The sequence below is a fragment of the Orycteropus afer genome, unplaced genomic scaffold (genome assembly GCF_000298275.1).
Source record: "Orycteropus afer afer isolate SDZICR_OR568_19922 unplaced genomic scaffold, OryAfe1.0 scaffold00514, whole genome shotgun sequence".
Classification (NCBI taxonomy): domain Eukaryota; kingdom Metazoa; phylum Chordata; class Mammalia; order Tubulidentata; family Orycteropodidae; genus Orycteropus; species Orycteropus afer.
In genome coordinates, this window is record NW_006922101.1 from 1,073,796 (window position 1) to 1,085,005 (window position 11,210).

Genomic DNA, 11,210 nt, shown 5'->3' on the forward strand with positions numbered 1-11,210 from the left:
GCAAATTCTTCTGCTAGTTGGGGTTTAGTCCAAATCTGCATCCTTTCCTTCAAGGCTCAGGGGTCCAAGATTATCTTCTGTGTCTGTGTTAATTGTTTTCCCTTTTCTTTGTTGAAGAGGGTCTGTGCAATCCTTCTGCCTAGTCCGCCATCTTGCCCCGCCTCTTCTTCCTTATCTATTCTTAAAAGCCAGTGTGTGATAGATGAGATTCTATCTATACTTGAAAAAATCACTAATCAATGGTCACCATCCAGTTCAGGGTCAATCATATGATTCATTCAACAGATATTCACTAGGCATCTAATTCAACTAAGACTATTTGAGAGTCTCAGGCACCCGTAATGCAATAAAAGACAAGTCTACTTTTTCATAATTACCTCCTAATTTTGGAGTTAATACATGCAAATAATTAGAAAGATAGGCTCTCTTTTTCCATGTTAAATGAAGGGGTTAGAGCTAGTCAAACTTGAATATTGTATAATATGATGAGTTGTAAAATGCAATATTACCAATACATTGCATAGGGATCAATGCATGAAAAAGCAAAACAAAACAAACAAAAACATGTTATTGTTGTAGTTAGGTACCATTGAGTCAGTTTTGACCCAGAGCAACCTCGTGTCCAACAGAATGAAATACTGCCTGGGCCTGTGCCATCTTCACAATCCTTGCTGATTGACCCCATTATTGCAGCCACTGTTCCTCTTTTTTTGCTGACCTTCTATTTAGGAAGCATGATATCATTCTTCAGGTGTTGGTCCCTGCTGCTAAATTCACCAAAGTACAAGGGATGGAGTCTGGCTATTCTTGCCTCTAAGTACTCTCTGAGTACTCTAAGGAGTACTCACCTGTACTTCCTTACAAAATAGATTTGGTCATTCTTCTGGCACTCTATGTTGCTGTTATGTGCCATCGAATTGGACTTGACCTATAGCAACCACTCCTTGGGTTTCCAAGGCAGTATCACTACAGAAGTAGATTGCCCAACCTTCCTTCTGAGCAGTGGCTGGTGGGTTTGCACCACCAACTTTCTGGTTAGCAGTCAAGTGCCTTAGGCACTATACTACCAGAGCTCTACCAGAGCTCATATATTCAATATTCTTCTCCAACACAACAATTCAAAGAAATCAACTTTTCTGGGGTCTTCTTTATTCATTGTCCAGCTTTCGCATGCAATTGAGGCTATTGAAAAGACAATGGCTTGGGTCAGACTCACCTTAGTCTTCAAAGTGACTTCTTTGCTCTTTAACATTTCAAAGAGGTCTTTTGCAGCAGAGTGCCCAATATAATGTGTCCTTTGATTTCTTGACTCCTGCTTCCATGGGTGTTGATTGTAGATCCAAGTAAAATTAAATCGTTGATGACTTCAATCTTTTCTCCATTTATCCTGATCTTGCTTATTGGTCTGGTTGTAAGGATTTTTTTGTTTTATAACATGTAATCCCTACAGAAGACTGTAGTATTTGTTCTTCATCAGTATTTCAAGTCTTAGTTTTCGGCAAATGAGGTTGAGTCATCTGCTTACCACGGGTTGTTAATGAGCCCTAATGCCATGTTCTTCTTTGTATAGTCCAGCTTCTCAGGTTATTTGCTCAGCATACAGATTTAATAACTATAGTGAAAAGATAGGACTGTGACACACACCCTTCCTGATTTTAAACCATGCAGTATCCCCTTGTTCTGTTTAAGCCTCTTCATCTATGTACAGTTCCTCAAGAGCACAATTAAGTGTCCTGGAATTCCATTATTCTCAATGTTATCCATAATTTATTATGATCCACACTGTCAAATGCCTTTGCACAGTCAAGAAAACACAGGCAAATATCTTTCTGGTATTCTTTGCTTTCAGCCAGGATCCATCTGACATCAGCAATGATGTCCCTCTTTCCAGGGCCTCATCCTTTATTCCCCCTTGTCTGTCAGTTTGCTGTACCACGATGATTTGAGTGTTGCTGTGAGGCTGGAAGCTATGCCACTGGTATTTCCGCAGGATCACCCAGGCTGCACAGGTTTTGTAGGAACTTCCAGACTAAGACTGGGAAGAAGGAAGATGCAATCCAATCCTAAAAAATTAGCCACTGAAAACCAAAACCCATCAACACCTCCAAACAACTTATAACCTGATTTTTCTGCCCAAACTCTGAGACCATTCTGAAAATGTATAGTCCTTTAATTTTTTCTTCATATTGAACACAGAATAATAAACCAAATGTGAATCCAAGGAGGAAATTAGCTCAGGTGTCATTATTAACAATTCTCACTCACAAAAGCCACATTCCTAAAATGTAACAGTATTTCAGACACCTTCTAATTGCTCCATTAACCTGTTTCATGTACTTCCCAATGGAATTTCACAATGGTATCACTCTTTCAAGGTACTTCAACATGAAATTTGATTCAAAATGGGACTTAATATGCTCTGGTCAGACCCTGACATAATACTTAAACAATCCAAATATGCTTTCCCATAAGGATGGTACCATCTGTCACGTTAAAAATTATTTCATAAAGATTCAATTGCTCCTTCTATTTGCTTTTCAAAAATAAAATAAAATAAAATAGTAGACAAAACTCAGTGATTCATGAATATTATTTTTAAAGTCTCTCCCAATAAATGCATTTGTTTCATTCACAAATTTTTAAAGGGAAAACAAAAGAAATAAAGTAATTATCATGAAACCTGAGGGATAGTTGATGTGCATAAGAACTAGTTGGTGAGCATGCTATGAGGAGTAGAAAACGTGGGTTTGATTCCTATTATCATCAAAAAAGTGAGTGCACAGGTCTCAGCTGTCTCATCTGGACAATAATGGACTTGGAGGAGATTTGTGCTTTCCAAATCTGCTTTGGCTCAGATTCATATGTGAAGAGTGTTAAAAATACAAATACCTAAAGCTCAAGCCAGGCTGGCAGAATCTGAATTTTCTGCTGGGCCCAAGAATCTAGGCTTTTCACTAACTCCATCTGATCTGGTTGCATGACAAAGTTTGGGAGTTCTTTTGTAGTCCAGAAGGTTAATGTGCTCTGCTGCTGACCACAGCTGGGAGGTTCAAATCCACCCAGACGTGCCTTGGAAGAAGGACTTGACAGTGTACTTCTGAAAAATGAGCCACAGCAAACCCCCTGGAGCATGAGTCAGTTCTGACACACATAGATCATCATGAATTGGAGTTGACTCAATGACAACCATATTCTGTATTCCTTCCCCGTGGTCTCTACGATGTTTATCAGTTCAAGCACATGAAAAGACTCCTGAAGTTTAAGTAACATAATCGATCACTGATATGCAATATCTGTAATTAGAACTGGAGGAGTTAGTATTTTTGTCTCAGTTCTGCTGTATACTTGCCTTCTGAGGCAAGATGCTAAACCAGTGAGACTCAGTTTCTTTCTCTAAAATATGAGGACTATTTGAATTGTGTCACAATGTCTTAAAGTACTTAACATATTATTAAATGTTAAAATATTTAGCATGTTGTTGTTAGTTGCTGTGTACTCAGTTTTGACTCACAGAGAGCCCAATGTGACAAAGTAGAACTTCCCCATAAGGTTTTCTTGATTGTAATCTTTGTAGAAACTGATCCCAGGTCTTCCTTGCATGGAACTGCTGAGTAGGTTTCAACACCAAACCCTTTGGTTGGCAGCTGTGTACTTTCTGGTTTGCTCCATTATGATTTAGTGCCTGGCAAGTAATACGCACTCAGTAAATATTACCTAGAGGGAGGGAGACACAGTATCAAGGTGTAAGCAGGAAACATAAATATATGAAATGAGTGAAGAGTAAAATAATTTTAACAAAGTTTTTATTACATCACTGGCTTAATTCATTTATTTATCCTGTGATTACAAACTAAGGATCGACTAGGTGGCATGGATGCCAACCATTTTCCAGTGCCAGATCTTTCCTGGAGCTTATAACACTCTTAAAAAATCCACCTGAACAAACTTCTTTTTCAGATCTGTGGGGAATCTTGATAAATTGATTCTAAAATGTAATAGAAGATGGTCTGCAACAAGAGATATTCAATTTGCAAAGGATAACTAATGAATACAAAGGAATATTGAAGATGGCAAAAATATGCCTCATTTTGAAGGGAAGAATATCTTAGGCCTTAATCTTTCACTCTCTCACACACACACACACACACACACAAATGCTTTTCAGTATTTGCTATCTGCTCCTAAAGGACCTAATTGTGCATGCCAGTTTTAATTCATGCATTTCTTTCTATCTGTGAGCTTTCAGTTTAAAGCAGAGCACATACACTTACTTATATATAGAAAGAGTATGAGGACAAGCCCTTCCAAACATATTGCCAATTTTGTCTTATGGACAAACAAGATTGGTTTTGTTTTTGATTTCTACTTTTTGAAACTATAATTCTTATAATTATAGTCTTCCTTCTTTCTTTGATTCTATTTATTCAACATGAAATAGAAAGAAATTACTTGACATTCAACCATCACCTTGTTGCCCTACGAAAATACCCACACAAGTCATGAGCTGGAGGCAGACAGGGTGTGTAGGAACTGTATTTGGCTTGTAGGCTCCGATATATATATATATATATATATATATTTACATCCCTGTACAGAGCACATTCCAGCACACAGAATTCAATAAGCTGACACTTCTCTTTGTGAAGTGCAATATTCTGTTGTAAAATGCTATGGTCAAATTTTTCAGGAGGATCTAATTCTTTAATAGCTCAGCAAGGTCAGACCTCAAACGGAGCTGTGACCTACCTGCATGTTCCCTCATAACTTACGGACTTGGACTTACAAGGAGGCAGGAGGTCTCCCTAACCTGTCTTCTGGGTTCCTTAAGTTTAGCTCAAGTTACAAGAATGGAGGCTGTGGCCAATGAACTCCACCCTGACGTTGTTCTTTGTCACTGTTTCCTTAGCTGCTGAATACTAGTTCTAGGACTAAAGTATAAATAGGATGTTCAGTGCCTAGAGCAGCCTTCATGACTCATAGAAACCATAATTACACTGGCCATGAGACTATTTCCAGAACAGACTAAGGCCTATAATTCAGAGAATAACATTTGTTTTAAAATATGGTTCCAAATAGTTCCTTGATTTTGTCCTAGAAATGTTGAAGCAACTTGGAAAAAAAAAAAAAAAAAATGAGTGCTTTGCTAAAGTAAATGTAACTTCGTGATGTGTTTGTATATATGTGTCTATATTCCTATTTATGGGAGCTCTGGTGGTATAGTGCCTAAGGCATTTGACTGCCAACCAGAAAGATGGTGGTTCAAACCCACCAGCCACTCCTTGGAAGGAAGATTGGACAATCTACTTCTGTAGTGATACAGCCTCGGAAACCCAAGGAGGGGTCACTAGGAGTTACAATTGACTTACTGGCAGTAACTTTGGTTTGGTTTGGTATTACTATTTAAATGTATTTTATATCTGGACAAAATCCTATACCATTACACAACTTAAAAGTGTTTTAAAACAATCTAGTCTTTTCCTCAGTATCTTTATTTTTAGGGATAAAGAGTTTTTTTTTTTTTTTTTTTTAAAGACATTTACTTCAGCCATAATACAGCCCTATGCCAATGGTTGCAGAGGAGACACTTCTGACTTTCAGAAACATGAATCCACAGAGCAGCATGCTTTGCTCAGTAAAATCCAAGGGGCAAAACCTCATCCGATTCACTGACTTACTTGAAATAAGCTAGCCACCATGGTGCTTCTGCCTTATCTTCCTTTATGAAAGCATCTTTCCCTCTCCTAGAATATGGGACATATCCAGTAATAATTTGAGTGGTTTGTAAACAACAAACTAGCAGAGAAAACCCAGAAGGAAGAAATGTGTATCACCTTACAAATCAAGCAAAAGTAATACTGCAAACACACTTGCTTCAAAATGACATTCCAGTGACTTGAATTCCTTTAAAGAATCTTCCATTTTTTGCATAAAGATTGTGGAGCAGATAATAATAAAATGTGATGTTGTTATGCCAAACTTTCCTTGAAAGTAGAAACCTTTCTATGAGTGAAATATTTATTAGACCATTTGCCCTTTGACACATTTTTTCATGACATTTGGTATATTTGTCTTTATGTTATTATTTTTTTATATTTATCCATAAGAAAACAAAAAGTTCTTTTTATTGGTATTTTTAAGACACTCTATATATATGCATGTAGGTCTGTGTGTATATGTGTGTACATGTATATACAAATACATATAAATGCTGTCAAACCCAAACCCACTGCCATGGAGTTATTCCAACTCATAGTGACCCTGTAGGACAGAGTAGAACTACCACATAAGACTTCCAAAGTTTTAAATCTTTACGGAAACAGACTGTCTCATCTTTCTCCCACAGAGAAAGATGGTAGGTTTGAATTGCTGACCCTTTGGTTAGCAGCTGAGCACTTTAACTACTGTGCCACCAGGACTTGTTTAAAGATAAATATGTGCATGTGTATATGAATATATTCATATATGTATACACACACAGGGAGCTCTGGTAGCATAGTGGCTAAGGCACTTGACTGCTAACCAGAAGGTTGGCGGTTCAAACCCACCGGCCACTCCTTGGAAGGAAGGTTGGGCAATCCTACTTCTGTAGTGATACTGCCTCGGCAACCCAAGGAGGGGTCACTATGAGTCAGGGCTGACTTGACGGCACATAACAACAACAACAACAACATACACACACATATATAAATATACACTGTATAACTAATTTCAAATTTTCTCAGTTTCAGTTGATTTTTATTTGGCAACTCCCTCAATAGATCAGCTTCAATCTGAATTTCTAAGATCTGACACTAAAGTGTCAGAAAAAAATGGCGTGAAAAAAATTGAAATACTTTGAAACAATCTTTCACAGCCCAAATACTTTGATTGTCTTATTGAGCAATTTAGATTAACTAAATTGGACAATCTACTTCTGTAGTGATGCCACCTCAGAAACCCAAGGAGGGGTCGCTATGAGTCGAGTCTGACTTGATGACACATAACAACAAGACCAACAACAAGATAACTGATTTGACATTCAATTTAAATATTACTGTTCTAGTCAGGCTTTACAAAGATAAAAGTAATGCATCTCAAAATTAATTTTCATTTCCATTTAAGGCAGAATTGATACTAAGTGACTCTAAGTGAAATATGCATGTATATGTGAAAATGACATAAGATACACATGTATGTGTGAGAATGACTCCTCTGTCTACCTTCATCTTCTACTCTGGAACAAATATTCACTGCAACTGTAGTATGATTTATCATTCGACTAAAACCTACACTCATTCACCAGTGTAATTTTTTAAAAGTATTTCATTTAAACAAATCAGCCTAATTATTTAGATATATATCATACAATGAATACTTTTTATACTGGTTGGGTAATGTTTTTAGCATCATTGATCCAGCCAGATCCAATATGAGGATTGCCTTTTTGTTTAATAGAGTTCTGTCCAGAATGTTACATTCCATTAGTAAATGGGACTTGCTCGAGTTACATAGATATGTTCTCAAGGACATTGGTTAATAAAAGACAGATGTTTGTGTCTAGATGTTGAATGTTTATATGTAGGCATTTGCTCAAGAAAAGTATTCTGTAAATATATAGGTTGCATTAGCAAATTGATTACTGTATTATATTTAGGTTAGCTTAGACTAATCAGATTTTTTTAAATCACTGCCACCTATAGAGAGTATCCCCCAAACAATATCAAATCATAGTATGTCTTTAAGTTTCTAAAGGAAGATTTTAAGAGCACACATAAAAATATGAAAAGAATACATAATCAGAAGTACTTTGTAGAAAATAGAATTTTATGCACCACCTGCCAGTCCTTTGTATTTTAAAATCTGTTAAGATTCATGGAGAAGAAAAATACTATATACATTTGTTATGCATTGTTGTTAGGTAGAGGAATTCAGAATTATATCAAGCCCAATTTATATAAGGCCCTCCAAAAACAACTTTACGTAGTGTTGAGCTGAGCTTGTGTAAAATACTACAGCTGTCTCCAGGAACCTTTCCTGTGTGGAGAGGAAGCTTAATTCTATCAAGGCAATAGTGCAGGCCCCCTTCCTGCCCTTATTTGCTTTTAGAGACTCACACTGTCTAGTTGATAAATGGGCTTTGACAGAAGCAAAGGTAATTCAAAGCTCATTCACAGGTACAATAGTCTTTAATAGATTCTTCTTTTTTTCAGTCTCTCATGGAGAGGGAAAACAGAAACTATATATACAAAACAAATGTATATATATATACATATATGTATATATATATATGATGCTTAGCATTAATTTACTGTGAGGTAATTATTCCCCTAACAACAGAAAAATCATCTTATCTCTCAAGGTATGTTTTAAAGTCATACCATGTTTCTTATCATGTCTGTTTACCTATAAAGTTATTTGTTTTTCAATATGAAATATTTTTTTCTCTCTTAGATAACTATGATAAACTAAATGAATACATCCCTGACAATAGCACACTATCACAATGATACTTTGGAGTTACAGGGAAGAGTTTAAGGTTCGAGCAGATAAAGATAAATTTTAGTTCCAATATCTGTGCTTTTGATATTTGGCAAATCAGTCCATTAGTCATAAAATAGTTACTTAAGTCTGCAGAACTGTCTGAGCGAATTGCACTTGTCCCACCCACCTTAGTCCATCTGCAGAGAAGATTCCTCTGGTTTTGTGAAAATGTATCCCCATCACCCTTCCTGGCATAAGCTTCTTAAATTTTACTTGGGTTTGTAATGTTAAATAGATTGTTCCTATTTCCCTTTGTTCTTTTAAAAATAAACAAGAATGTAGCATTTACAAAGAGCTTTTCCTGTAGTGTTAAGGAGATTCTGTACTTAATAGTAAATACCAATAATAGGATATTCGCACCCCTGTGTATTCTGAAGAGAGTGAAAACACTTTCATTAGTTGTTATTTCTTTTAGATTAGCTCATATAAATAAGTACTTTTAAAGCAAAACCACAGTTAGAGCTATGACTCATTTTACTATCTTTGTTTTTCTAAGTTTAGAAATGTAAAAGAGTTAATTTTCTTTGGAAAAGAGTTGGAGTAATCTAAACATTCATATGGATACATATTAATTTACCTCTGTGATAGTTAATGTTATGTGTCAAGTTGACTGGGCCTGATTTTGAGTGGCTGAGCAGCTGGTGGTAGTTATTGCCCATGATGAGATTGGCAATCAACTCCATGGTGGAATCTGCCACGAGCAGCTGAGTGCCTGCTTTACGGATGTGGTCTGCTTATATAAGGAGAAGCTTTGGGAATGGTCAGCAGCTTTTTGGCATGCTTGGAACCTAAATGTAGCTGAGTCTTCATTCACCAGCCTGTCATGTTTCCTGCTGATCTTAGGACTGTCTCTGGACTTGAATTAATGGCCTGCTGAGCTCTGGTGACATAGTGCCTAAGGCAATTGACTGCTAACAAGGAGGCTGGTGGTTCAAACCCCCCAACCACTCCTCGGAAGAAAGGTTAGGCAATCTATTTCTGTAGTAATAGTGCCTTAGAAACCCAAGGAGGAGTTGTTGCTATGAGTCAGATTCGACTCTACAGCAGTGAGATTTTTTTTTTTTTTTTCCTGGTGTTTGTTAGTATTGGGACTGTGCCATTTTAATTTGTCGACCTTGGGCTTGTTAGCCTCAGCAGCCAGCAGCTGCCTGAATGAAGAGATGCCTCTAGCTTCAGTGGAATGGAGCAAGAGGCAGAACAGAAGCCTAAGGTCGAGGGGCTTTCACTCAGCCCCTAGAGCCTGGCACTAAGAACTCAGACTTCTAGCCTCCAAAACTGTAAGAGAATAAACTGTTTGTTCAAGCCATTCCATTTGTGGTATTTTCTTTTAGAGCAATGCTAGAGGTAAACAAAACCATCTCTAAAGGAAAATGTTTTTTAAAATGGTATGAAACTCAAATGGAATTCTCTGGGCAACATAAAGTTCCCAATTTAATGAAGGATTTTGCTGAAGTTTTCATTTTGGGGTACAGAAGCTGTGAAATCTGGTTTAAAAAATGCAAACAGGAGAAAATTTTTAACTACAGCCATTATTCTGTTGAGCATCGCAGTTGGGTCACCCAAAGGTAGGTATTCACGTGCACACCCAGGAGAGCAGCACAATGTTCTCTTTAAAGAGTTTGGATTTGTTTAGCAGCATGAAGATTTGTTTATGAATAATTATAATTTAATACAAACTAACAAAGTCTAGAAAGAGATAGGAAAGAGAGAAGACACTGACAATGTGCAAAGGAATACACAGGAGGAATGTCTGTTGGTTTGTCCTACCACGGTGACAAGGACAGTTCTAGGATTAGGAACCAAGGAAGGCTTTGTGGAGGAGTGACCTTCATGGATGTATTTTGGAAGATTAGTAAGATTTAACAAATAGAGTTTTGGCAGAGGAAAGGCAAATATAATAGTCAGGAACAGCAAGAATGTGAGGCCATGTAAGGGAATACATTTGATCACAGTCATATTAGGCAGATAACAAGAAAAAGTCAAAGATGAGGTTGACAATCCGCTGGAGGTGGAATGCATTCATCCTTCATTCACTCATTAAAAAATCAAATATCTATTAAGTTCCTACAATGAATGGGTCAGTCATTGGTGTGGCATTAGGGATAATTTTTTTTTTTTTTTCATTGAGTGGGTAAAATACAGTGGCTTTCAGTAAAGTTAAGAGAGGTAAGAGAAGTACACAGATAAGTATAAGACATTGTGATGAATTCTTCATTTGTAGTTTATGCAAAGTGTTATGGGCATGAAATACATGTGGCAAATAAACTTAAGTGGTAGAATCAAGGAAAAAAACATAACTGATACCCTAACATGTGGACTGCATCCCACCGGATGTGTGCCAAACCAAAAAACTCACCCACTGCCATTGAACTGATTCTGATTCCTAGTAACCCTATAGGACAGAGTAGAATAGGGTTTCTAAGGCTATAAGTCTTTCAGCCGCAGGGGCCCAGGTAAGGGTAGTACAAGAGGTTTCCAACAGGGAGACAAACCTGTCTGTCAGTTTGTCCTACCGTGGTGACGTGTTGATGCGAATTTTGAGGCTGAGCCACTGGTGTTTCAAACCCAGCAGGATGCACATGGTGCACAGGTATCAGCCCAACTTACAGACTGAGACAGACTAGGAAGAAGGAAGAGGCCGTCCACTTCTCAAAGAATTGGCCAGGGAAAAAATTAAGAATAGCAAAGAA

At 37.2% G+C, this 11,210-nt stretch overlaps 1 protein-coding gene across 1 annotated transcript in view; it reads left to right on the top strand.

Annotated features, from left to right (window-relative positions):
* The window catches only part of PCDH7 (protocadherin 7), a 598,799-nt gene that overhangs the window by 499,802 nt on the left and 87,787 nt on the right, over positions 1-11,210 (top strand). The gene's annotated exons all lie outside the window — the stretch shown is intronic.